The 26,589-nt window shown below is 42.3% G+C and overlaps 1 protein-coding gene and 1 non-coding gene across 5 annotated transcripts in view; one reads left to right on the forward strand and one right to left on the reverse strand.

Moving 5' to 3' along the window:
* ANKRD11 (ankyrin repeat domain 11) overlaps window positions 1-26,589 on the forward strand; it is a 245,473-nt gene that overhangs the window by 60,102 nt on the left and 158,782 nt on the right. For 3 of the 4 annotated variants that reach the window (XM_037040151.1, XM_037040150.1, XM_037040153.1), the window contains exon 2: window positions 21,998-22,081. The exons of the other annotated variant lie outside the window; for it this stretch is intronic. The gene's annotated coding sequence lies outside the window, so the exon portion shown is untranslated. The remainder of the gene's footprint in view (window positions 1-21,997; window positions 22,082-26,589) is intronic. 4 annotated transcript variants of the gene reach the window in all.
* On the reverse strand, window positions 7,104-7,243 carry LOC118983053 (small Cajal body-specific RNA 11). Its single transcript, XR_005065633.1, has one exon.

Raw genomic sequence — 26,589 nt, forward strand, 5'->3', positions numbered from 1 at the left:
GGAAAGTGAAGCTTGGCAGAGATGATTGGTGAGGCTCCCATAGTAGAAAGGAAGGGATGGAATTCTTTAGGAAGATTAGCCTTAACAGGAAGAATCATAGTCAGTCCTGGGAAGAGCATAGGGTAAGCAGTCATGAAGTCAAGAGCCTGTAAGCCACTTCTTTAGGAAGAGAGAGAACGGGTAGTGCTTGGGACCAAGTATTGAGAATCCAGAGGAAGCAGAGACATGAAGAGGGATCTGAGGCTGGCATGTGACACCTAAAGCTTGGACACCGTCTGCACCTGGCTGTATATTTCTGCAGTATTTTCTCAGGCCCTGTTGTTGGTGTTCCGAACTGCTGGTTCAGTGACATGCAGGGAGGATCTTGTGGGAAGACCAGAGAGTTGGTGTGTTTGCTGGTGAGGGGCCACCCAGACATTCTTACTGTCTTTGTGAAGTGCAGTGAGGCTGATGTCAGAAGGATGGGATATATGTATGGTGGTAGTGGGTTGCAGACGTGGGTTGGAGGTGGGAAGGTCACTATAGTTGAACATGGAGCTCTGTGGTTGGATAGCTAGATGCGCTCTTTGTGTGGGGATAGTGCAGGCTGAGCTGGGAGAGGAGAGTGACTTAACTTGTTTATTGTCCTTGTCAATGGGGCCTGGATAGTGGGCTGGACTTCTTGTTGGGTCCTTCTCAAGCTTTGTTCTACCGAAGCCTTAACTAGGACCTAATCTGGGGAGAAGAAGCTGCTGTTCAGTCCACAGGGGCAGAGAGGGCTTCTCAGAGAGTGACTTGGCCGGTGGGTTGGTTGGGATTCCTGAGGGTGGAGAGTATTTGGAAGATGGGTGCAGGAGTGGCACTTGGTCAGAGGAAAACAGTAGCATGGGAGGTGGCCCCTGAATCCCACGGTGGAGGACGAGAGGCTGGCATCATGGAGGTTTGGGCAGGAGTGTGAGTGTAAAAGGTATTCAAGGGTTGCCATTGGGTCTGGAACAGAGTGACGGGAGTGGCTTCACCTGTACCACGTTTTGGGTATCTGTCTTGTCAGTATATATCCAAAGGTCCTGTTAGAAGGATTTCAGGATTTTACCTCAAAGCCTGAATTGACTTTTATTTTTCTTATTTATTTATTTATTTATTCATTCATTCATTTATTTATTTATTTATAGAGGGGAAGGGAAGGAGAGAGGGAGAGAAATATCAATGTACGGTTGCCTTTCATGCATCCCCTCCTGGGAACTGGCCTGCAACCCAGGCATGTGCCCTGACTGGGAATCAAACCGTGATCGTGTGGTTCGCAGGCCCGTGCTCAGTCCACTGAGCTGCACCAGTCAGGGCCTGACTTTTATTTTTCTTAAACTTCTTCTTCTTTTTTTTTTTTTAAGATTTTATTTATTTATCTTAGAGGGGAAAGGAAGGAGAGAGAGAGAAACAGAAACATCAATGTATGGTTGCCTCTCATTTGTCCCCTGCCAGGAACCGGGAACTGGCCTGCAACCCAGGCATGTGCCCTGCCTGGGAACCAAACCGCGATCGTGTGGTTCGCAGGCCCGCGCTCAATCCACTGAGCTACACCAGCCAGGGCCTTAAACTTCTTTTAGATGTGAATGTCATGGGAAACTTTAGGAAAACCTTACCTGTTTTCACATAAGCCTTTTCCTTATTCTCAGTACCCATGAGTTTGGTTCAAGCTTTGGTAGTCTGTTTAGAGTTTGTTTGTTAGATCTTTTCTAAATCATAACGCATGCTGTAGGGGGCCCCACTGTTGGGAGAACCCCATCAGATCCCATTTGGGAACAAGGCAAGGGCTGTTCTCTTCTTCCTCTCATCTGTCTGTCTCCATAGCCCATTCTTTGAAAACATGCCTGACATGGATTTTTTACTTTCTGTATGAAGTGAAGTTAGAAAGTGGTCCTTTTAAAATTACTGTAAAACTTGTAAAAAGTATATTCCATAAGACACTGGTTTAAAGTGGATTCTTTTAAAAAACAAAACTTTTTTCTGTTTACTTGTTAAAGAACATATACTAAGCTAATCTTTTTAAAACTCTTTCTTTCTTTAAAAAATGTGCCTGCTTGTAATGAATGTTCTTGTTTCCTACAGTTGGAATAGCCTGGCATTCTTGGATGAGGTGGGGAGTATTCACCGAGAGCTTGGACACTGATCCCAGAAGGGTTTTAGGGGCTTAAGGTTTGAGGGTGGTAGTGGTACCCATGAAAGGTAGGGTGTTGCTTCCAGGGGCTGCATCTTGGGCTCTGTGGTGTGGTTTCTTAGTTTCCCCAACACCCAGAGAGGCTGCCTAGATGTGCTGAGTCACTTGCTGGGCCTGGTTGCCTTTGGAGTCCTCCTCTGCTGATTGCCTTCCTTAGTGACACCTTCACTTTTCCTGGCATTAGGAAGAGGATCTGTAGTGGCAGCTGTGTGGTGCATTTTCCCCGCTTCCTGCTCAGTGGGGTCATTGTGTGTGCTCATCTTCTACCATAGAGGCAGTGCTCTTGTGGTAGAAGTGTGTCCTGAGAGATGTTCACCTCAGTTCATAGGGTCTGGAAAGGGAGCTGCATTCTAGGTTTGTATGTTACAGAGGCTTCTGTAGGCTTCTGTAGTCTGACTACACTTCTTTCTGTTGTGATCAGGGGCAGTAAACCTAGCACTCACATGACTCAGGTTGCAGGGCAAGCCTGTGCCACAGTCTTCTTATCTGCCACGGGGAGTGCACATCAGATGGTGGAATCTCCCATGGGGAGGTACTGTGAGGATTCAGTGAGATTGAATTGGTAAAGCCTTTAACAACAACCTAGCACTGTAAGTTGGTGTGATGTGTGTTTGTTAAATAAACAGCTCTACTCCTTTCCCTCTACAATACTTGAATAATGCCACATCCAAACAACCTGTTTTCTTTTTATAAACAAGCTGCACAGATAAGTTCTTAGCTTTGTGGGAAGGAAATCAGCTGTTAATAGTTGCCTCCACTAAGCTAGACCTGCATTGGAGAGTTGGGAGTTTGTATGTCTGGTCTTGTCCCTCGGAAAACAATAGGAACAGGCCTCTGAGCTTCCCAGGGTGGGTTGCTGCATGGTAAATGCCATGTGGGTCTGAGTGGCTGAGGGTCCAGCAAGGTGGTGGTGCTGTGTGTGTGTGTGTGTGTGTGTGTGTGCCTGTCAGCCCTGGGGACAGTGTCCTCTGTGAGTTCTTTGCTTTACTTCGGTTCCCTTAAATTCCCAGTGGCCCAGCCACTAATATACATCCTACAGAGACTGGAAGATTTCTTGGTTGATGCTACCTGTTCTACTTCTATTTGTTGGAGTTTCTAAAAGTAGCCTTGTATACTAATAAGCCCTGAAGTGTTCCATTATAGTTTTATATCCACCAGCCTTATTTTACTTTTCTTGTTTTTAGGATAGGAGGCAGTGGATAAAGTGTGATAACTTGTCTCCTCTGCTGCTCAAGTCTAATTGGCTTTTTTATGTGCAGTCCAGGGATTGACTGGGGAAAGGATCCTGTCTCAGTAAAGGTGCTAATGCTGACAGCTGTCTCCATCCTTCGTCCCCTCCCTGAAAGTAGGCAGTCTGGAGATACGGTGTTTTCTTGCTCATGCTCTTCCCAGAGAATGTTTCATGTGCAGCGAATTCTGTTGAGTAGCCACTTGTTTAAAATACTCTGGGCATGAAAACTTTTCTTATTGATAAACTCTTTTGCTCACTGCTTTTTGATGTCGAGGCTTGCAGTAAAGTGTGTTGTTTTATCTGCTTGTAATTCTAAAAATTGAATAGCAGTATTTATCTGACTCTTATTAGTATTTTATGCAGGAGCATAACTTTTAACTGCTTTCCTTGCTAAAACATCTCAGTGATTTATTCTTGATTTTCAGATTTAAACTTTTCATCAACTTTTGACTCAACCTTGATGTTTGAATGTTTTACTAAAGCCTTACAGGTAGCTCTTGATTCTCAGACTTTAGTGCCCTGTTCAGCCCAATAGGGTGCTTTGTCCTGGCACATGTCTCGTACCTACTTGTTACATGTTGGCACAGGTTTTGTTCATACTATCTTCCAGGGACACACCTCTCTTTTCAAAATTGGTTCACTCTGCATCCATTTTGGCTCTAGATTCATTTCTTACCACATGTGCAAACTTGCTCCTTAACCTATATGGGTAATAGGTCTTTGCTTTTGGCCCACATTTCTTAATTCATCCCATTAATATATATTTACCTATAAAAAGGGTGTTCCTCATTAATAAGTACAGTGCCTCTAATAAATTAATTTCTCTTGCTTGCAAAACCTGGTTGGAAGAATTTAACAGGTGTGGTAGCTTCTGGGCAGGGAGGGTGTTGCTTAAAGAATTTTCCATGTGCAGGAGGCAGGTAGGATGGCTGGCATTCTTACCCACATGTGATTTTGACTCTCAAAGCATTGCAGGGAGGTGCTGGGGAAGGATGTTTGTGTCAGGAATCAGAGCGTTCTGTTTCTCACTTCCTCACTGACTGGAAGGCACTTGATGCACAGTGGATTGGGGACATCGGTTTGGTTTTGCTGACTAAGAACAAGTGTAATTTCAGATTCTTAATATTTGACAAATTTCCTGGCTACAGGAAAAATTTATACTTATATTTCTAATGAAAGAAGTAGAGAGGCTGGACATTGTAGTGAAGTGCTCAGTGGCAGAGGGCCAGATGGAAGAAGTGATGGTCATGCTTGAAGCCGGCCAGGCTGGAAGCTGGCAATGGGAATGTGGGGGCTGTGACGAGGGCTGGAGGCAGGAGTGAAAATGCAGACTTTTGTGCTGCTGGGAAGTTAACCTTTGGGGGAAGCCCAGAGAAGCTGCAGAGAGAACGCTGCAAAATGGTGTCTTGTTGTAAGAACCTGGAACCCACCAACATTCCTCGCATTCCTTGTGGACAGGTGGAAGAAAGAGTTGAACCAGCCCCTATCTGCCTGTGTAAGACTTAGGCCTCTTCTTTGAGTCACTCACAGATTTCTTTGAGGAAATGAGTTTCAGATGTGTAAAACCACTCCTAAATGACAATCCAGGTGGTAAAACATTGATATGTTTTGGCCTAAAAGTTTGGCTCCCACCCCTTACTACCCAACAGGCACTCTGAGATAAAAAAATACTGGACTTCTGGCCAAGATGGAGGTATAGGTGGAAGCACTGTGCCTCCTCGCACAACCAAAATTAAGGACAACAAAAACACAACCAGAACAGACAAAAAATTGAGCTGTACGGAAGTCTGACAACCATTCAACCAGACTGGTAAGAGAGGCATAGCGGCAGCCTGTGGAGAGGGATCTCAGCAGGAAAAGGCAGTGGCTGCCAGATCCAGGAGTGCAGGCTAGCAGACCCGGGGCACTGGGTGGAAACAAGCAGAGTGCCCAAGGCATTGGCTGACCATGGTCACACAGTCGCCTGCAGATAAACTAGGCAAAAACAGGCAGCAAGACAGACTAAACAACCCAGGGCCCCAGCGACGGAAAATAAAACCTAAAAGCACCAATTGAAAACGTGTCATGAGAGACTCCCAACCTCACAGGAGAGTTTGTTGGAGAGACCCACAGGGTCCTAGAATGTACCCAAGCCCATCCACCCAGGAACCAGCACCAGAAGGGCCCAATTTGCTTGTGGGAAGTGGCAGAGGGGACCAAAATTCGAGAAGAGTGATGGTAAAAGAGCCACTGCTCCCTCTCTTATCCCACCCTTAGTCACAACCCAGCAACTGGGTTGACCCGCCCTGGTGAACACCTCAGCTTTTGCCCCTCATACATAACATGCCCAAACAGACCAAAACATTATGGCTCAAGAAGAAGAACAGTTCAAGGCCCCAGAGCCAATACTTCTAAGCAACAAAGAGATAGCCAACCTATCAGATGCACAGTTCAAAATACTGGTGATCAGGATGCCCACAGAACTGGTTGATTTTAGTCACAAATTAGATGAAAAAATGAAGGCTACATTAAGTGAAGTGAAGGAAAATGGCACAGGGAACCAACAGTGGTGGAAAGAAATTTGGGACTCAAATCAATGGACCAGAGGGAAGAAAGAAAAGAGGAAAGGAAGGAAACAGAAAAGAATGAAGAAACTAGAATTCAAAAAATTGAGGAGAGGTTTAGGGAATCTCCAGGACATCTTTAAACATTCCAACATCTGAATTATAGGGGTACCAGAAGGGGAAGAGGAAGAGCAACAAGTGGAAAACTTACTAGAACAAATAATAAAGGAGAACTTCCCCAATCTCGCAAAGGAAAGAGACTTCCAGGAAGTCCAGGAAGCTCAGAGAGTCCCAAAGAAGGTGGACCCAAAGAGGAACATACCAGGGCACATCATCATTACATTAGCCAAGATTAAAATGAAGGAGAGAATTCTAGAAGCAGCAAGAGATAAGGAGACAAGTCACCTACAAAGGACTTCCCATCAGACTGTCAGCTGATTTCTCAAAAGAGACCTTCCTAACAGGCAGGAAGAGGCTGGAAAGAAGTATTCCAAGTCATGAAAGGCAAGGACCTACATTCAAGATTGCTCTATTCAGCAAAGCTTTCATTTAGAATGGAAGGGCAGATAAAGTGCTTCTCAGATAAGGTCAAGTTCAAGGAGTTCATCATCACCAAGCCCTTATTATATGAAATGTTAAAGGGACTTATCTAAGAAAAAGAAGATAAAAATATGAACAATATGAACAGTAAAAAGACGGCAAACATAGTTACTAACAACCACACCTAAAACAAAAGCAAACCAAGCAAACAACTAGAACAGGAACAGAAGTACAGAAATGGGGATCACATGGAGGGTTAGCAACAGGGGAGTGGGAGGAAGCCGTGGGGATGGGGGAGAGACAGAGAATAAGTAGTGTAGATGAGGGGGAGGGCAAGAATAGCGTGGGAAATGTAGAAGCTAAACGACTTATGACTCATGGACATGAACTAAAGGGGAGAATGTGGGTGGGAGGGGGTGTGCAGGGTGGATAGGAATGAAGGGGAAATGGGACAACTGTAATGACATAATAAAATATACTAAACAAAAACTCTTTGCAGTGAATAAGAGAGGCAGGCAGAGATGGAAACAGACCAAAAAAATGTGTCTGGACAAGCTATTTTTAGAGAGAAATTTCTAGAAAAAATTTTTTTCTTATTGTCCTCTTGTGCCTTTAAGAGCCAGCCGTATACTCAGGACAGCCCTCCTAAACTGAGAAGGAGATTACTGTGTGTCCTGCCAGACTCTCCTGTTACATCTGAGCACAGGGGCACAGAGAAAGCATAGGCCAGGACAATTCTTCTAGAAATTTTTGTACCCAGGATCAGTTTTGAGAAGTCTTCATTTTTGTTAACAGGCAGCTCTATGAGATAGTTTCCAAAGCTCTATCCGTCACATCAAAAACCATGGTTTTTAATTGTTTTAAAAAGTTAGAAATAGTTGAGAATATTGAAATTAAGTCTTTAGTGGGAAGAAAATGGACATTCCTGGGCAGTTTTTCAGGTACCATCTGTGGGTGTTCTGACTAGAAGAGGCACCCCTACAGTGGCTATGTTCTTCTTCCCTCCCCACTCCAGTTAGATTGGTCTGGTGTCTGTCTTTTATGATTCCTGCACTCTGTAGCGTGCTCATTGTATGCACCAAGGAAACTTCAGACATATCCAATTCTTCACATGTTGGGGATTAATGTACTTTTTAAAAAAGTGTACTTTTAGGATCTTAGTCACAACTTGATATTTGATTGCAATACACAGAATTCTTCATTTCTGACTTTTAATTTGGAGGTTTTTAAACTAGAATAGACTAATTTGAACTCTGCCAATAAATGCCCTGTTAGTCTGAGATCTTGGATGACTTCAGGAAAGCTTTTTGCAAAGAGAATACAGGAAGGCAGCTTTCTGTGACTAGCTGTAATTGGCTGGCACATGGGATCACTCTGGCAATGCTAAGTGACATAGCTGCACACGGCTTCTATCTAATTATGCAGGGTAGGTTTAATTTTTTAGAATCAGGTTTGCACATCTTTGAAATAGTTTTTTTTTTGAAAAACTGATGTTTTTATGGCTTTGTGTTTGTTATTGGGTGGCATAATACATTGTGACATTGATCTTAGCAAGATCTTAAAAATTAGTCTGGGTAATAGATCCTATTTTGAGAATTTAGCCTTTTAAGTTTGAAAATTTGTATAAATATTTTAGGACTTCGCCCATAGGGTTTTAAGAACTTGCATAGTGTAGGAAACTTACATTTTTTACAAACTATGATCTAAATTATCCCTTTTCCTTAAACTTACATAGCCACACCAAGGTTCATGCAAAACTGCAACACTGTCACAAATATGGCTGTTACTATGGCCTGTGGCCATGCCCCATGGATTCCTTTTCTGCTTTGGCAAGACTGGTGGAAGTGCCAGTGGGAACTCCCAGTCCCCTACTCCCTCCCCCCCATGGGTGTTTTTTTTTCCCTGGCCCCAGGCAGTTTCTGCAGCCCTTTGGAGGACTTTGTTTACATGACTGCTTGGGTCAGTCACACTTTTCTGAGTTCTTAGTGTGCGCTCGACATTTTCCATGGGTTCATTTTTCCTAATTCTGTTGTTATTTACCCCTTCCTCGTGGGAACATTATTTTATACTAATGTTCAATAGAGCATATTGAATTCTTTGAAGGAAGTCTGTTGATGTGAATCATTCAATTTTCTTCTTGAAGATCAGAGAGTAAAAAGAGGCAGGAAGAGTAGTGTTGGAGGAGGAACACAAGACCGGAAGCAGGGTAGTTTTATGTTAGACCTTGCTCCTAGCAAGTGATTCCTTATGTGGCTCTTAACTCTGTGTCAGAGTGCTTGAGGGTAAAGTCATAGTGGCTCAGGTCCCAAGGCAAGGAAAAACAAAATGACATCTGATGTGGTAGTGTGTTCAGAAAGCTGTGCATGTAGTAGAGATGGAGCCTTCTGGAGGCTGGCCGTACAGTATAGACCAGCACTTTTCAGTCTTTTTCATCTCATAGCACACATAAACTAACTACTAAAATTATGCAGCATACCAAAAATTTTTTTTTTTGCTGATATGACAGAAAATAGGTATAATTTCGATTCATTCACACCTAATGGCTATTGATGTGTTTGGCTGTTGTCATTTTTTTAAAAAATATTTTTCTAACTTCTTTTTATTGTTGTTTAAGGGCAGTTTTCTGCCTCCCCCCCTACCCCCATCCCAGCCTTCCCCACTTCTCTCCCTTGTTTCCACCCCCTGTTGTTGTTCATGTGTCCCTTATAAAAAAAGATTTTATTTATTTTTAGAGGGGAAGGGAGGGAGAAAGAGAGGGAGAGATACATCAGTGTGTGGTTGCCTCTCAGGCACCCTGTACTGGGGACCTGGCCTGAAACCTAGGCATGTGCGTGACTGGGAATCAAATCTGTGACCCCTTTTGCTTTGCAGACCAGCACTCAATCTACTGACTGAGCCACACTGGTCAGAGCTGTTGTCATTTTTTTATTTGACAATCTAAAGGAAAAGAGGTCAGTGACCCTGACTAAATAGTCAGGCATTGCATGTTTTAGAAATTCTTGCAGCACACCAGTGTGCCCCTTGCAGCACAGGACTTGTAAATTACTGATCTAAGGGCAAAAGAGGTCAGTGTCCCTGACTAAATAGTCAGGTATTGCATGTTTTAAAAATTCATGTTTCACAGCACTGTACTGTGGCAACCCTGGTTGAACATCACTGGTCTCGACCCTAACTGAAGTCTGCTTGTTGTTAGCATTTAGCTTAAAACCAGGTGCATGTGTGATAATGTGGAATGAAAACATTTTACAGGGGTCTAAGGTTTACAGAGATTTGTTTAGAACATCTTTGGTGTTGCATGCAAACTATGCAGGTGTGAAATAGAACAGGCTTTTTGTTGTTAGTCATGTGGTCGTATTCACCATACTGGTTACTGAGGCGTTCGTATGTTTCAATGTCACTTAACTATCACATTGCATTTTAGATAGATTGTTTTACCCACTTCTCTAAATCACTGTTTTACAAGGTACTTTTCCGTGTGGATACCAGTTTCCCAGACCTCATCCACAGACTGTATTGTTCTTTGCTCACTGAACTGTAGTGCCACCTGTCATGAATCAAGGCTCCTGCTTTGTGCCTGAGCTCTTGTGTGTCATACCATTGGCCATCTTGTATATTCTTGTGACACTATCACCTGTCTTAATTACAGATGGTCCCAGACTTATGATGGTCTATGATTGTTTGACTTTAATGATGGTGCTAAAGTGATGTGCATTCAGTAGAAACTGTACTTTGATTATTGACTTTTGATCTTTGATCTTTTCCTGGTTTAATGATACTACTCTCTTCTGATGCTGGGCAGTGGCAGTGAGCCACAGTTCCCAGTCAGCCACACAATCATGAGGGTAAATAACTGATACTCTTCAGTGTACTGTGTTGCCAGCATTTTTAGATACTATATTTTGTGTTTTCACACCCCTCTATGCCTACAAAACGCCCATTTGTGTCTCGTGATTCTGGTGAGAAGGACAGGGGAAGGCAGTTACTCTTGATATGAAATTGAAGACAGTTACCTAACTGCAGGCTAATGTACGTGTTCTGAGCATGCTTAAGGTAGGCTAGGCTAAAGCTATGATGTTCAATAGATTAGGTGTATTAAATGCATTATCAATTTAAGATACTTTCACCTTAGTTTATTAGGATGTAACCTCAATGTTAGTCCAGGAACATCAGTATATATTCTGCTGTTGCTTGTGTCTAGAAATGTAATTGACTTGTGTATATTCATTTTATGTTTTGTATCTAGTAACTTTTCTTTCTTCATGTGGGAAGACTAAGAATGATACAGTTTGATATAGGCTACTAGAACATACCCAAGGTCACTACCAGTAGTGTCAGGGCCAGAATTTTAACCATGCCCATCAGATTCCACAGTCCCTGATCTTAGCTTGTGTACACTGCCCCACAGTGATCATCAGGAAAATTAAACTCACCACTGCTGCATGTGAGGTGCATTGGAGAGGGGAGTTGCTGTACAGGTACAGGCTGGAATTCACAGTGGCATCAAGAGCAGTAGAGAGCCATAGAAACAGAACAGACACTCTGGAGGTGTGGAGGTCTGGAGGTGTGGCCAGGACTGTACAGCCTAAGAACAGAATGGGGAGTTAGGGTGGCCTGAGTCTGATGCACTGAGTTTGGGAAGTTGGTTGGACATACCTAGGTGTAGAGTAGAAGTGGGGTTTTGCAAGATACACAGATGTGGGGTAGAAGATTTGGGGGCTGTTTGCTTAGAGGTAACAGTGGCAGATTGGGGAGTGAGTGAGTCACCAAGTGAGAGATGGGAGGGGAGAGAAGAGCAAGAAGAAGGAAGAGATGAATGAGGAGAAAAGGACCTGTACATAGGAGGAAAGTGGGAGGGGGGAGGAGTAGCCCTGTTTGCCCTGCTGGTTTTTGAAAGCAGATGAAGAAATCAGGCATTGAGAAAAAACAGCGGTCCGTTTTTGGTGTATAGTTGAAACATTTTTGCAGGTTTTTTTTTGCTTTTCTGTCATTGGATATGTACGTATAATTTTTAAAAAGATTTTATTTATTTTAAGGAGAAGGGAAGAGAAACATTGATATGTGAGAGAAACATTGATCTATTGCCTCTTGCACATGCCCAGAACCCAGGCATGTGTCCTGACTGGGAATCAAACTGACGACCTTTTGCTTTGTGGAACAATGCTCAGCCAGTTGAGTCATGCTGATCAGGGCTCTCCAACTTATTTTATAGGGGAAGAGTAATGAGAATTCTCAAGTGGGATAGTGAATCTGGATCAGTGATTATTAGATTTGCTTGGGAAGCATTTAAACAAATAACCTTTCTATAGTCCTCACCCCCAGACACAGAATCTGAAGCGTCTTTAAAGGGGTAGAAATATGTATAAGACAAGTCATGGGTGGTTTGAGTCTTTGAAATATAACGAGCATATTTTCTCAGTAGCCCATTCTTTCTTCAGTGCCTGTTTGCAGCTTGGGCTGCTTGTTATATATTTACTGGGTAGAATGGGTAGAATAGGCTCGGCAGTGTGGTAGGGAATAATACACAATAGAAGTGATGGTAGCTGGAAACGTTAGCATTTGGAGGTCAAAGTCCTGTCTGTATCTCTTCTCCCAGGTACTATGATTAAGAAAAGGAAACACTGAAAGTTACTAATCTTACACATGTATGTAGCTATTTTTTATATAATTTTTTTATTTAATTCTTGTTCAAGTACAGGTTTCTGTCTTATATTCCCAACCCTGCCCGTATGTAGCTATTTTACAAGTGCCCTTTCACTGTTTTCTTATGTAGTCCTTTCTCTCTCTCTCTCTGATTTTTGAGGGAGATCTTTTAATTTGAGAGTTTAATTTTGCTTGAATTGGGACTAGTGGGCACTATTTCCCTTGCATTTGGTTAGAAATTTCTTTATTTTTAATATTTTATTTATTTTTTAGAGGGAGGGAAAGGGAGGGAGAGAAACCCTAGAGTGTGAGAGAAACATCGATTGGTTGCCTCTCACATATTCCCAACTGGGGACCTGGCTTGCAACCCAGGAAATTGAACCGGTGATCTTTGTGTTTGCAGGGCAGTGCTCAACCCACTGAGTCACACCCTTCAAAGCCAGGTAAAAAAATATTTTGAAAGCTTTGTCAGTGGTAGTAAGGTGGAGGAAATAAATAGATTGTAACTTGGCATACAGTTAACAAGTGTTCCAGTACTGTCAGGAATTGGTGACCCTGGAAAGGAGAAAAATAGACACTCTATTCATAGAAATGTATTACTTGTAGGTGAGGTGGGATGAAAGACTCTGAAGAACCTGTATGTTGTGCCAAAAATATTGAATAACTTGGGGTAGGTGACTAGACATGGACACTCAGCTGGGGCTTATAAGTAGAGTACTCTGAATGGGGAGAGCTTCTTACTTGGTATATTAATTTCTTTTTAATTTTTGTCTATAAATTACATTTATTTGAGGTGAATTTTCATCTGTATCAAATAATGAATGTAAGCTAGATGGACACAGATATTCAGAAGGGCACAGATACTCAGAGGTGAAGTGTGGAGAACTTTATTGGGAACGTGCTTCTCTAGGAAATAGCCTCATTTCCGTGCTTGCTAATATAGTAGGTAGTTGGTAGTTATGTGTTGTCATGTTCTCTGAATGTTTGGGTTGTGCATGTGTGCAATGTGACCAGTGTACAGTGTTGACCTCTCAGATGCGGGGAGCTTTTACAAACTGCGAAGACGGGGTCAGCGGTTGTACTATATAGCATGATTGGGAGTGGTATGTGGGAAAGGTTTCCTGAGTGTGGTGGTGATACAATATAAAACAAAACAATACATGTCCACTTTAGAAAATTTGGAAAATATTGACAGTATTTGGTTTGTATGGCTCAGCTATTTGTAACATCGTCTTGTAACCAATAGTTGCAGCTTTGATTCTTTGTCAGGGGACCTGCATAGGTTGCAGGTTCAATCCCCAGTTCAGGTGGGTAGGGGAGGCGACTGATCAATGCTTCTTTCTTGCATTGATGTTACTCCCTCTCCCTTCCTCTCTCTCTAAAAATAATGAAAAACTGTTCTCGGGTGAGGAGAAGGAAAAAAATATTGACAGTATTAAGGAAGAAAGTCAGCATCTCAGTGTGATCTCGAAGGATGAACAGGAGCTTGTCCAGGTGGGCAAAGGGAGCCTGTATAAGTGAAATGCGATCTTTTTAATAAATTGGAAGGATGAAATTGCTGAGGAGGCAGCTCAGGACAGCATCAAAGTCTGTGTTCCCTTACCTTTCCATTAGGGAGTGGCAACATTGATGGACTGTGAAATAACTTAGTGGTATGTACCCACAGTAAAAACCAACCAACACCAGCAGCCAGTCTAGCATATAACAGAAAAGGCTGAGGCACCTCCCATGTAGGAAGGGCAGTTTTGTTCTTCAGTTACATATTTGTATGCATGAGTGTACTGCCTCATGATATGAAATGTTTCTCCTTGTGGGTTGGAAGTTTGAAAAACACTAATAGCTTCCTTGTTAGCCCAGTGCTGTAGGTGAGAGTGAGGTGTAAACAAGAAGTGATTCAGATGTGCCAAGGTCACATCTCAACAGTGGGGAATGAATTATTGATTGGCATGCATGGTTGGGAGTGGAGATAATTAAGTTGTTAAGATAACGTAGCTGAAGAAATACTGAGAAATACTCTGCTGAATTAGGGTAGTGGCAGTGGGGAGGAAAGTGATGTTTAGAAGCTGGAATTGGCAGAACTTGACAACTTCCTTTTGATCAACAGAAAAGGGGACAGCAGGTTTCTGACTTGCAGGATTGTCTTGACAGTGATACCTGGAACCAGGGCAGGAGATACAGGAGTCAGACTTGGAGGACTTGTGTGAGTTTGTGGCTGTGTCTCTAATAGGGGTAGACTTGAGTTCCTTGAGGAGCTCTGAGGTGGAGTTGGCTTCAGCAACCATGCTATTATGTTAAACATACTTTTTAATACCATGGATGTTAAAGCCAAGGAGGCAGATAAGATTGCCCAGGGAGAGTGTGAAGGAAACCACTTTTAAGGAGCAGGTTGGGGAGGAAGGAGGTAGCCAGTGAAAGGAAGTGGCAACAAAAACAAAGAATTGGCATAGAAATAGGGGTGGTATGAAGGAAGCCTGGGAAAGAGGATAGTTGGTAGGAAGAATGCTGCTGAGAGGCCAAGTCAGGGACAACTCTGTTTTGTTCCTCCTGGTTTAGCTGGAAGATGAATGAATCAGGCTTATCTGATCTTAAGTGCCAGCATCCCGTCAGTGTTTGGGGTTGGGGAGGGCTTCGTTAGTTTTAGACTTAAAATGCTTTCTAGGAACTGTGCATGCAGGGGAGGTAGGTATTTTGTGTGACTGCTGTGTATATAGGCTCTAAAGCCTGAGTTTGATCCTGATTTGGAGGTAGATGATTCAACCTCTCAGAACCTTGTTTCTTATCAGAAATGGAGATGATCTCGTTATCCTTAGGGTCATTGTGGGGGTCAAATGAGACAGTGAATGGACATTGGTGTAGATCTGTGGTGGGGTTCTCAGAGGCTCCCATTTTGTGCCAGGACCTTCCAGACAATTGGATGTATCAGAATTTATATACAAACAGTATATAAATACGGTTTTATATGTATATATATATCAAGTCACACTCACTTGGGCCAGCTTGCTTGTACTTCTGTATTTCACATTTGCTGCTTGACTTTCATAAGCAATTCCTTTTTTTAACCTTTTTTTCCTTTTTAATATATTTTATTGATTATGCCATTACAGTTGTCCCATTCCCCCCCTTCATTCCCCTCCACCCTGCACACCCCCTCCCCCACCATTCCCCCCTTTCATTTATGTCCCTGTGTCACAAGTTCTTTAGATTCCCTATTTCCCATACTATTCTTGCCCTTCCCCCTATTTTCTACCTACCCTCTCTGTGCTACTTATTTTCTGTACCTTCTACCCCCGTCTCCTCCTTCCACTCCCTTGTTGCTAACCCTCCATGTGATCTTCATTTCTATAGTTCCGCTCCTGATCTAGCTGTCCTCTTAGTTTGCTTTTGTTTTAGGTGTGGTTGTTAATACTGTGTGTTTGCTGTCCTTTCACTGTTAATATTTTTCATCTTCTTTTTCTTAGAAAAGTCCCTTTAACATTTCATATAATAAGGGCTTGTTGATGATGAACTTCTTGAATTTGACCTTGTCTGAGAAGCACTTTATCTGCCCTTCCATTCTAAATGAAAGCTTTGCAGGATAGAGCAATCTTGGATGTAGGTCTTTGGATTTCATGACTTGGAATACTTCTTTCCAGCCCCTTTTTTTCCTGTAAGGTCTCTTTTGAGAAATCAGCTGACAGTCTGATGGGAACTCCTTTGTAGGTGACTGTCCCCTTATCTCTTGCTGCTTCTAGGGTTCTCTCCTTCATTTTAATCTTGGCTAAGGTAATGATGATGTGCCCTGGTGTGTTCCTTCTTGGGTCCAGCTTCTTTGGGACTCTCTGAGCTTCCTGGATTTCCTGGAAGTCTATTTCCTTTGCCAGTCTGGGGAAGTTCTTTATTATTTTTTCACATATGTTTTCCACACGTGGCTATTTCTTTTCCCCTTCTGGTACTCCTATAATTCAGATGTTGGAACATTTCAAGATGTCCTGGAGGTTCCTAAGCCTCTCCTCATTTTTTTGAATTCTTGTTTCTTCCTTCTTTTCTGTTTGGTTATTTCGTTCTTCCTTCTGGTCCATTCCATTGATTTGAGTCCCAGTTTCCTTTCCACCACTATTGGTTTCCAGTGCATTTCCCTTCATTCAGTCAGTTTAGTCTTCATATGTTCCTCTAATTTGTGGCTAAAATCAACCAGTTCTGTGAGCATCCTGATCACCAGTGTTTTGAACTGTGCATCTGAAAGGCTTGCTATTTCTTGGTTGCTTAGAAGTATTGTCTCTGGGGCTTTGAGCTGTTATTCTTGAGCCATAATGTTTTGGTCTGTTCTTGCCTGTTATGTATGAGGGGTGGAGCCTTGGGTGGGTGTTCACCAGGGTCGGGTAACCCAGTGGCTGGGTTGTGACACTGTATATGGGGTCAGAGAGTGGCAATGGCATTTGCTCTGCTCTCTCAGAATTCGATCTCCTCTGCTGCTTCCTGCAAGCAAGTTGGGCCCCCCTGGTGCTGGCTCCCAGGTGTGTGAGCCTGTGCACACTCCAGGACCCTGTGGGTCTCTCCAACGAACTCTCTGTGAGCCTGGGAGCCTCTTCAGGTACGTTGACCCCCGAAAGTTTTTCCATTTGGTGCTTTTAGGCTTTCATTCCCGTTGATGGGGCTTTGGTTTGTGCTGTCTTACTGCTCGCTCCTTCACCTGGTTTATTGGTTTGGCTGAATGGTTTGTTTTTGTCAGTTCAGTTCAGTTCACTTGAACTCAGTGAATTCACTTCAATTCAGTTCACTTCTGTACAGTTCAATTTTTTGTGTTTTGGTTGTGTTCCTGTTATAAAAGTATGTTGTCTTTAAACTTGGTTGTGCGAGGAGGCACAGTTTTTCTACCTACGCCCATAAACAATTCTTAATAAAGAGGTTGATTTTGAGTGGCAGCTTTGGGGTGGGGGGGCAGTTAAAAGGATTTGTTGAAATTTAATGGAGGACAGAGTGGGCTGTAAACTGCCTGTGAGGAATACTTTGTTGATTATTAAGTGGAGGCTTGGATGGAGCTTAGGTTGACTTTCCAATCGGTTGCTTCCTGTTTTTAACCTCTGCTCCAGCTACCAGTGGCTGCAATGCTCCAATCATGATGTGAGAGAAAATAGAAGTGGAAGAGTGTAGTTAATGCTCATGAGCGTTATGATTTCCAAACAGAAATTGGAAAAGATACTTTATAAAGAATACACTTCAACCCTGGCCAGTGTGACTTGGTTGGTTGGGCATCATCCTGCAAAGTGAAAGGTCATCAGTTCCATTCCCAGCCAGGGCACAAGCCAAGGTTGCAGTCCCTGGTTGGGGTGCGTACAAGAGACAACAGATGGATGTTTCTCTCCCTCTCTTTCTACCTATTTTCCCCTTTGTCTTAAAAAAAAAGAATTTAATCCCTTTTGTTTGCCTTAAGGAAGAAGATTAATTTATTTTGGTGATCTTTTATTCCAGTGGCTGGGCATCAGGATGCATTAGTGAAATTAAAGAATTACTGCTTTGGATAGTGGACATACCCAGCAGGGCTGGAACACAGCCCGCAGTGCAGAACACCTGTTAATTATTCATTTGAAAGACAGTTGTTAAACTTTGTCCTTATTACATGGAAACATCTCAGCTGCCATATACTAGAATGTGTGAACATCAGAGTTGAGAATTGCTTACTTAGCTACATTTCAGTTCTGTGATGTCAAAAGTTGTGCATCCTACCTCGTGTTTCCTCCTCCCTGTCTCTCACATTTACAGCTTACTCGTTGCATCTTTTTTTTAAAAAAATATTTTTATTTATTTATTTATCTTTAGAGGGGAAGGGAAGGAGAGAGGGAGAGAAATATTGGTGTATGGTTGCCTCTCGTGAGTCCCCTGCTGGGAACTGGCCTGCAACCCAGGCATGTGCCCTGACTGGGAATCGAACCACGAGTGTGTGGTTCACAGGCCCGCGCTCAATCCACTGAGCTACACCAGCCAGGAGTTGTCTTTGATTTTTATTCAAAACAGTTTTGTTAGATTGTATTGTGACAGCTTTCATAATTTTAAAAAATGTAAAAAGTCCAAATTGGTGATTTTTCATACAGCCATTTTAATATTGAAGATGGAAGAAGATGCCCAACATTTTTGGAGTATTTTATTATTTCAAGAAAGGTAAAAATGCAACTGAAATGGAAAAAAAGAATTTGTGCATTGAGTGAGTGGAGAAGGTGCTGTGACTAACAGAACATGTCAAAAGTGGTTTGCAAATTCTTGGTACTGTTGACGTTTTGGCCAAATAATTCTTTGCTTTGATACTGTCTTACACATTGGGAGATGTTTAATAGCACCCCTGGCTTCTACCCATTAGAGGCCGATAGTGGGAGGTAGCTGACATATACTCAGAATATCCAAGTAAATAAAGTTATTGGTGAAAATGAAATGTGTCATTTATTTTACGGAACAAATAAATGGATTTCTTTGCCACCCCAAATACACAAATACAACGGACTTTTTTGTATATCAGTCTTGTATTCTGCAGCCTGTGGTGTTATACTCATGTATTCTAATAGTTTTGTGAAGAGTATTTAGGGTTTCACATGCTTTTTAATTTAATTAATTAATTTATTTTTTAAAGATTTTCTTTATGTTTAGAGGGGAAGGGAAGGAGAGAGGGGGAGAGATATCTATATCTGGTTGCCTCTCGTGAGTTCCCTGCTGGGAACTGGCCTGCTATCCAGGCATGTGTCCTGACTGGGAATTGAACCGCGGTTGTTTGGTTTGCAGGCCTTCGCTCAATCCACTGAGCTACACCAGCCAGGGCTCACATCCTTTTTAAAAAGGTGATTTCTCTAGCTGGACAACCAGCTTATGCCATGTATAATTTTTTTTGCCACGTATAATGTGCACCTTTTTTTTTTGCCCAAAATTTTGAGGGAAAAATAAGGATGCACAATATACATGGGTCATAAATTTCCAAGTATAATATAGATTAGCACTAAGACATGTGCGTGCATTATACACAACAAAATACAGTAGTTCAAGCTTTAGTTGTGTTCCACTGATGATAGGTTTTGATTTCCTGACTGTTTCTTTGTGTGGATGGTGTCATTATAAGTCTTGCCTTGGGTTTTCAAAGGGAGGGAATGAAAAGCAGTAGCAATGAATTTTGTGAACAAGACTTGTGTAGAATGAGGACAGTATTTTCATGGAGCTGTTTGATTCTGAGTTTCTATTTAACCAAAAACAGGCTGATACCCAGTGTCCTGTAGTCTGTGCCCCTCGGATTGTACATTTTGTAGAAATAAAACAGATGAGTGCCATCAGAGGTTGCAAAGAAGTAAGCAATTGTTTTGTAGGCACTTCAAACTAATGAAGTGAAGTAGCCTACCACTGATTTCTGTTGTTTGTTTCCAGTGTCTGTGATCTGATTGTAAAATGGTGAGGCCAACGGTGCACACTAGAGATGGACAGATCACAGTGTTCATATCTGTCTCTCTGTGTCTGTCTGTCTGCTTGCCTGTCTATCTATTGAGTTTGTATTTAGAGCGTGGTGCTGAGTTGGAATTTTGTGGATTTTGCTAAGAGCTGGAGGTACTTGTAATGTTTCCTGATTTAGAGCCGAGGAGAGCTGTTTTTTGCCACTTAATCTGGATTTCAAGTATGTGTGATGTCTAAATAACTGTTCCTTATTGTGGATTATTATTATTGAAGGTGAGTTGGTAGTAAGGAAGCTTGTAAACTTAAGAGTTGTGCATTTACTCCCTGATTGAAAGTCAGTGCTGGTTAATATTTTACGGAGTCAGGAAACTGAGTTGGAAGACATTTAACACATGTCTTTTGTTAAACAGGGACCTGTTTTTATAGTCTGCTCCCAGTCACTTTCTCCCAGTTTGATTTCATGTTTCTGTCCTTCTAATATTCAGGAATTTCCAGTTGTGTTCTACAGTTTCCCTTTTTAGTTTTTTCTTTGTAGCTATACATCTATTTATTTTTTCCATGATATCATGGTATAATTTCTCTTTTTATTGATAGTATTACTGTGTTCATATGGAAAGTCTACAATGCTCACTTGATTGATTAGATTTCTTGTATATAGGAAGTTTGAGAGGCTTCTAAATAAAAATTTTTATAGTTATTTTGCAAGATTATATGTTGTGTCATTTGCTCTTTCTGGATGTTAAACTTTTAGTTTACCTTTAAATTTTTGAAATTGCTACATTTTAATTTAAAAATATTTGATGAACAAAAATAAAGTTTTTAGTTTTCTGTATACTCTAAATTCTTAGTTGTAAATGATAGAAATAGATTATTTTAGTTAATCACAAAATGGAAGAGTGACCAGTTAAAAATTTAGGGATTAAGGGATCAGTTTCGCTTTCAAGTGGTGTGGTCCTCGCTTTGTTTTCCTCTTCACTCCCTGTCAGGACATTAAAGGGAGTGAGACGTATACAGCCTCTGCACTGTTGGCGTTTTGGAAGACTGGAGTTAGTGTACCATGTGAGCTGCAGGGGTTATTATGGTATAAATATGAGAACCAGTTCTTTATTCCCTGTGTTCTAGCCAACCCTGCCTTACCAATGTTGTTGAAACTTCTGGGTGTGCTTCCCAGTTGGTGTCTATCTCCCACCCCCTAAGAGGAAGCATTATTTTGAATTTTATATTTCATGATTATTTACTTTTCATTGACAGTATACTGTATACATATTAAATCCAATATATTAAGTTTCATGTGCTTTTGAAAGTCACAAATACATTCAATATATTCCTCTAAGACCTTTTTTGTTTCATTCACTGTTGTGATATTTAAGATTATGTTGCTATATGTAGTTCTAGTTTAGTAATTAATAAAGAGATTTTTTTACCTGTGGACTGCTTCTGTAAGAATTGAATTGGAAGGAAGCCTGTGCTTCATGAGCTTTAGCACTGTGTGCTTGCCACAGTATCCAGCCAACCCCCAGACAACATTTGTTAATCACATTTACAAAATGTTCAGACTCTCTTAGGGTTGCCCTATCTTCCTGCTTCTCCCCAAGTTGTGTAGGAGGAACTCAAATGCGTGGTAGGAGGCTGGAATCACGTTTCTGAACTGGAGTCTCCTGAAGCACATGGGTCTGAATTAGGTCTTTTTTTTTTTTCCCTTTTCCTTCCAGAATAGATCCCTAAGTAGATTGAGGGAGAGATTGGGTAGAGTAGGGTAGGGTAAGGGTTGTTGGGAATGTCCTGATATGATGGACCTGTGAGCAGACGGAAAGTGGAAGAGAGAATGTGGGCAGTGTTGTTGAGGTGGAGGGGAAGGTGTCCAGTTAGAGACCATATAAAACAGGGAGTTGAGGGAAGTGGTGAGGCAGGACCTTGGGGGCTGTGGGAGGGAGAGAGGTCAGCCCTGTGGGTTTCGTGAGCCAAAGGGAGAATTCTGCTTTATTCTGAGTGTGAGTGGAAGTCTGCAGAGGATGCAAAATTCCCAACTTTGGCAAAGGTTTAATAATTGTGAGAGTTTTGTCAAACTCTGTGTAAGAGAAAAGTCTGTGAATGGTCCTTCCAGTTTCCCAGTCTTAAGGTTCCATCTCTGGGGAGAACGACTCGTAAGTGTTTTTTTCTTCAGCCTGTTCTTTCCCACAGTACTTCCCAGGAAAAACTACTGAGAACAGAGATTTCCATTTGAATAGTGTCCTAAACAAATAGTCAGGTGTGAGCCTCTTTCCTGGGCTTTACTCTTTCTTTATAACCCAAAGTCAGATTTCAAACATCTTAAAAACTTTTTGCTTGTCCAGTGTTAAGTGAAATAAAACCAGATAAATGGTTGTCCAAATGGAGAGAGACAAATTGTAGACAGAGCTGAAGTAGAAATTATTATTTACATAAAATAATTTTATTCTCTTGTTTCAGAATATATACCACACCGCTCTGGACACACCTCTGTTGGATTTAATATACAGTCCTTATCAACATCGACTTTCAGCTATGGAATCGGTAAATACTTCATTGCATTACCTTTCATCAGTTTGTGTGTGTTTATTTGCATTGGTTTGTAGAAAAGAGTGTCAAAATAATGGTTAAGCTGCCAAGTTGGTTTCCTTGGGCTTGGTAGAGTTTTGGCTAAGTGTTTTTGAATTTCATTCTGGATTTTACTTAGATGAGAGTGTTTCAGAGGTAGTGGTAATGAGCTGTGTGGAGTTAAGAAATAGCATTCCTGGTGTCCTAGTCAGGAATTCTGCAGAAAAATTAAAAAGGTTAGTAGCTGGGCCTGAAGGAAGTTTGCTTCTTCTCAACTTCCTTTACCTTAATTGTACCATCCCCAAGTAGTCTGGAGGCTACTGGGAGTTTGTGCTTGATCACTGTGTTTGTTAGCCTTGTGCTTTGTGCATCTTGCATTAACACTTTGCACTAATGAGAGTTTCTCTAGTCTGAGAATTGTCACTTCTCTTCTGGGAGAAGCAGTGAGGCCTGGCTGTGCTCTGGTCTAGTGTCCTGTATGCAGTAGCTGCTGGTAGTCCTGATACTTTGTTCGCAAGTGTTCTTGATCTAACAGAATCTGTCCTTTATTTTAGACATTAGCGAATTGGGCCACTTTGAAATGAACCTGTCTGTTCTTGTTGACTTGACTGAAATATATTTTTTAAAAGATTTTGTTTATTTATTTTTAGAGAGGGGATGGGAGGGAGAAAGAGAGGGAGAGAACTTCAGTGTGTGAGGGAAATATCAATTGGTTGCGTCTCCCATACATTTCAACCAAGGACCTCTATGGGCCCTGACTGAGACCTTTTGGTTTGTGAGATGATGCCCAACCCACTGAGCCATACTAGTAAGAGCTTGAAATATTTTCTTGGGAATGGGGATAAGGCTTGATGGAAAAGATACTTAGATATCTCTGACATTAGGACTTAGAATTCTCTCCTCTTAATCTGCAGAATGACTAACAGAAGAAGCCTAGAAGGTGGGGGTGCTGATGGCCAGGCGGGATGGCGATGGGCTTTGTGACACCCTGGCAATGCTTCTCAGGCGTTCCCAGAATGTGCACATGGTCTCAGCTTGGTTGTCATAGGTTACCTGGGCAGTCTTTGAAGAGACCCATACCTGGAGGCTGAGCTGTGCCTTTGTTTGGAAACTATAATATTGGCCTTAATTTATGACAAGAACAAAATTCTGTTTAAATTAGGTTTTTAATAAGTATTTGGTAATTCCTGATTAAAAGAAAACAAGTTGTCAGCAACTTTTTGCTGACAGATTCTTGGCTTGCCCTAATTGGTCGAGTGGATTATGAATAATGGCCGTGTTAATGTTTACAATTTTATGCCGTTTGAAGGATTGGCTTTTTTGACCATACCACCATAATAGTTCAAGGTGTCTAATGCCATGTATCACTTTAGTGAACCATAAATATTTAGTTAATAAAAAATCTGCAGTGTTTGGATTCAATAAATATAAAGGTTCTTACTGACATGAGGTGCTGGTGTGACTGCCTAACAAAAGGGTGTCAAACTCACTTTCACCGTGGGCCGTATCAGCCTTGCGGTTGCCTTCAAAGGGCCAAATATAATTTTAGGACTGTATGAATGTAACTACTCCTTAACAGTAAAGTGAGAGCTCGACACTGTCGCTAGGTAGAAACAAAGTTCCAGGCTGGATAAAAAACAAGGTGGAGGGCCGGATTCGGCCTTCGGGCTTTGTGCTTGCTATCTGTGGCCTAGCAGGTGGATATCCTCCTCCTGAGTCAGTGACCCTAATGTGTAAGAGAAGGGGCCAAGGGCTAGGGGCTGTAGCAGTATGAGCGGCTTACCGAGACCTACCCTCTAGGACCTATTCTGGCATCAAATGGCAGAATTTAAAAAACAATTTTGGCCTTGGCTGGTGTAGCTCAGTGAATTGAGCATGGGCCTGTGAACCAAAGGATTGTGGTTTGATTCCCAGTCAGGGCACATGCAATCTCTCTAATAATTTTTTAAAGATTTTATTTATTTATCTTTAGAGGGGATGAGAAGAAGAGATGGAGAGAAATATCAATATATGGTTGCCTCTTGTGCATCCCTGCTAGGAACTGGCCCGCAACCCAGACATGTTCCCCATCTGGGAACTGAGCATCATCTGGTTCACAGGCCCGCACTCAATCCACTGAGCTACACCAGCCAGGGCTCTCTAATAATTTTTTATTTTTATTTATATATATCTGTATGTATATATCACGATTTTTACTTTTTATTTTGACCATTTAAGGTAGACTATGAGTCATTTAAATCAGATTAAAATCACTTTTTTGATGGGTAGTCATGTTAAAAGCTCCTTTATTCGGACTGCCGCCAAGATGGAGGCATAGATGGAAACACTGTGCCTTCTCCCACAACCAAGTTTGAATAAAACAATGGTTTGGAGAACAAAGACACAGCAAAAAAACAGAAAATTGAGTTATATGGAAGTCCAACAACCACTAATCATTCAACGGGGACGGTAAGAGGGGCAGAGCCAGCAGTGAGCAGGGTCGGGCAGGACAGATCCCCCCCGACCTGGGCGCGTGAGCACCCCGGAACCAGTTGGGGTGCGGGGCAGACTGACCGCAGTTGCACATTCACGCACAGTGAGGCAGACCACGCAGGCCCCAGGGGGCGAGGGCTGACGGCGGTGGCACACTCGCGTGCGGTGGGATGAGATGCTCAGGCCCGGTAACAGTGGCAGCTGCAGCGCCTCTGGGGGCCGCAGCGGGAGGTGGCAGACCGGACGCCATAGTTCCTCATTGACCCCGCCCCCACATACAGCGTCACAACCCAGCAACTGAGTTGCCTTGCTCTAGTGAAGACCTTAGGGCTCCGATCCTGCTATGGAACAGGCACAAACAGCCCGAAAGATGGTGCAAGAAGAACTCAAAGTCCCAGAGCCAATAACTCTAAGCGACCGACAAATTGCCAGCCTCTCAGAAGCACAATTTAAGACACTGTTTATCAGGATGCTCACAGAATTGGTGGAGTACAGTCACAAATTAGAGGAACATATGAAGGCTAAACTAATTGAAATGAAGGGAGATGTCCAAGAAACCAATAGCGATGGAAAGGAAACTGGGACTCAAATCAATGGAATGGGCCAGAAGGAAGAACGAAACATCCGACCACAAAGGAATGAAGAAATGAGAATTCAAAAAAATGAGGAGAGGCTTAGGAACCTCCAGGACATCTTTAAACGTTCCAACATCCGGATTATAGGGGTACCAGAAGGGGGAAAGAAACAGCCACGAGTGGAAAACGTATTTGAACAAATAATAAAGGAGAACTTCCCCAGTCTGGCAAAGGAAATAGACTTCCAGGAAATCCAGGAAGCTCAGAGAGTGCCAAAGAAGTTGGACCCAAGAAGGAACACACCAAGGCACATCATAATTACATTAGCCAAGACTAAAATGAAGGAGAGAATCCTAGAAGCAGCAAGGGATAAGGGGACAGTCACCTACAAAGGAGTACCCATCAGACTGTCAGCGGATTTCTCAAAAGAGACCTTACAGGCAAGAAGGGGCTGGAAAGAAGTATTCCAAGTCATGAAATCCAAAGACCTACAGCCAAGATTGCTTTATCCAGCAAAACTTTCATTTAGAATGGAAGGACAGATAAAGTGCTTCTCAGATAAGGTCAAGTTCAAGGAGTTCATCATCACCAAGCCCTTATTATATGAAATGCTAAAGGGACTTATATAAGAAAAAGAAGATGAAAAAGATGAACAGTGAAAGGACAGCAAACACACAGTTATTAACAACCACACCTAAAACAAAAGCAAACTAAGAGGACAGCTAGATCAGGAGTGGAACCATAGAAATGAAGAACACATGGAGGGTTAGCAACAGGGGAGTGGGAGGAGGAGAAGGGGGGAGAAAGCACAGAAAATAGCATAGAGGGTAGGTAGAAAATAGATAGGGGGGAGGGCAAGAATAGTATGGGAAATATAGAATCTAAAGAACTTGAGACACATGGTTATAAAGTAAGGGGGGGAGAATGGTGGGGGAGGGAGTGTGCGGGTGGAGGGGAATGAAGGGGGGGAATAGAACAACTGTAATGGTATAATCAATAAAATATATTTTTTTTAAAAAAAGCTCCTTTATTGATTTTTGGGTGGATTCTGTGTTGGCCCTGAGATATTCCAGGTGTGGCTGTGGTTGTTTACAGGGGTCTGTGGTGACTGGTACTAGCTTTTTGACCTGGGCCTGTGCCTTTAATATTTTGAGCCTTGCTTGGTTCTTCCCCTGCTGAGTTGCAGTGGTGATAGCCATTTAAAAGGCTTCTCTAGAGATTGTGACACTGTTTATCGAGCTATAGCTCCATGAAAATATAAACTTTAGGTCTGGCTAGTGTGGCTCAGTGGATGAGGTGCTGGCCTGTGAACCGAAGGGTTGCTGGTTTGGTTCCCAGTCAGGGCACATCCCTGGGTTGTGAACCAGGTCTTCAGTTGGGGGCATGTGAGAGGCAACCACCTGATTGATGTATCTCTTGCACATCAATGTTTCTCTC

The sequence above is a fragment of the Sturnira hondurensis genome, unplaced genomic scaffold, assembly GCF_014824575.4.
Source record: "Sturnira hondurensis isolate 20B ecotype Veracruz unplaced genomic scaffold, ASM1482457v3 Scaffold0002597, whole genome shotgun sequence".
In the NCBI taxonomy this organism is placed as follows: Eukaryota; Metazoa; Chordata; class Mammalia; order Chiroptera; family Phyllostomidae; genus Sturnira; species Sturnira hondurensis.